The sequence below is a fragment of the Manis pentadactyla genome, chromosome 6 (assembly GCF_030020395.1).
Source record: "Manis pentadactyla isolate mManPen7 chromosome 6, mManPen7.hap1, whole genome shotgun sequence".
NCBI classification, from domain to species: domain Eukaryota; kingdom Metazoa; phylum Chordata; class Mammalia; order Pholidota; family Manidae; genus Manis; species Manis pentadactyla.
The window spans coordinates 63,948,394-63,950,281 of NC_080024.1; the positions used below are offsets into that span (position 1 = coordinate 63,948,394).

At 39.6% G+C, this 1,888-nt stretch overlaps 1 pseudogene; it reads left to right on the forward strand.

The window, feature by feature from the left end:
- The first annotated feature begins 580 nt into the window (after positions 1-580).
- On the forward strand, positions 581-926 carry LOC118909042 (40S ribosomal protein S25-like; annotated as a pseudogene).
- Positions 927-1,888: the final 962 nt, after the last annotated feature.

Here is a 1,888-nt window from a genome sequence, read left to right on the forward strand (position 1 = left end):
GTGAAGGCACCACTTCAATTTCTGGATTCAGCCATATTTGAAGACAAAATTGCCCCCACTCTTGGACTTTCCACTTGTATAATCAATACATGCTCCCTTGTGGCTTAAAAGTAGATTTTGTTTGTTTTCTCCCTTGCAACCTAAAGTGTCCTAGTTAATTAATATTAAATTTTCTCACTGGAGGTTTAACAATCCACTCCATGACTGTGACTATCAGCCACAATCAAGATCTAAAATTAAAGTCCATATTCTAACATTCTGAATTTTATTGTTAGGTAGGATATCTTATTTATTCTTCAGGAAAAGGAGGTACAAGGAGTATTCCACATGGAATTCCTTTCCCCCGGCCCCATACCACTCCCAACCCAGGGTCATACAATCCGTCAGAAGCCAAGCCCAGAGCAAAAATAATTTCCCAGACCTTTTCTTTTAAAAAAACAGATGTTTTATTATGTGTCAAAAGCAAAGAAGAGAGCTACCTGCAAAACCTACTAAGGGAAGGAAAAGGGAGAAGGATTCTGGCATTTTGTCCAACATTTTAGTGAGGCTGCAGTGCTGGCCCTGCTCTCTGAGCTTCATTATGCTGTCCGACAATGGCAAGAAGAAACATCCCAGAAAGTCAACCAAGAGAGACAAAGATCCAGGGAACAAATCTGGGGACAAGGCCAAAGAGTAGAATTACAGCCTTGTTTGACAAAGCGACTTAAGACAAGCTCTATAAGGAAGTTCCCAACTATAAGCTAACTCCAGCTGCTGTCTCTCAGAGACTGAGATTCACGGTTCCCTGGCCAGGGCAGCCCTTCAGGAGCACCGTAGTAAAGGCCTTATTAAATTGGTTTCAAACCACAGAGCTCAAGTGATTTACACCAGAAACACCAAGGGTGGAAATGCCCCAGCTGCTGGTGAAGATGCATGAAGAGGTCCCACCAACTATATTCTGAAAAATAAAACTTTAATTAAATCCAAAAAAAGGTGGGGGGAGCTGGATCCTATTTATTGATGTCTCAGTAGAAGAGACAGTACCAAAATAAACCAACCTCAAGTTCCTCAAACTCCCAGCCAGCTGAACTTGATCAGACTAACCTTGCTGATTTCTTGCCCAAAAAAATTCTCAACTGAGGTATTGAAGGTGTATATCCAAGTGTTTGAATTATATTTATCTTCAAGTCAATTAGATAAAAACTCCAGGCTTTCAGAATGTTTATATAAAGCATTATTTCATTGTATAAATGAAACTCTTATGAAGAGTTCACAGCAAGTTTTGCTTTCTCAATGAGAAGTAAAATAAAAGCCTGATGTGTAGCCAAGGCAAAAGCCCAGAACAGGTTAAACTCTTTTCAGCAGGAAAATGGTGGACAAGAAAGGAAATTCATAACGGAACCTCTTTAGCCCAAGTGGTAGAGCTAGAAGATAAGAACTCTCTATGTGGAACTGACATTTCCTCTGAAGCCAGGCATTTGGTACAACAAGGATTCTACAGACGTGTACCCAATTCAGAAATTCTGTAATTACAGCTTTTAAAGGCCAATTCATCTTAAAAATCACTTTAAATAAAGAATGTACAATTCAGACAACGGACAACAAAAAAACCAATGAGTCGCCTGCCACCTCATGTAGCTGAGCTGTGAGTTCTGGACAGGGCACTGAAGATATCTGAGCCTCAACTTCCTCATCTATAAATGAAGAGATTAGATTAGATGGTCTCTGGCCTCCTTTCTAGACATACAAATAATACCACTTAGAGTTTCTCACTCTAACCCTCAGAGATTTTATATGTATGTTTTAAAAGGAAATTTCAATTTTTAGCCTATCAAGCAAGTGCTGCAATATGAAACTGTAAGGAACTGGAGTGTTGACTTGCTTCTCTCTTCAAGCACAAGAAGCACAA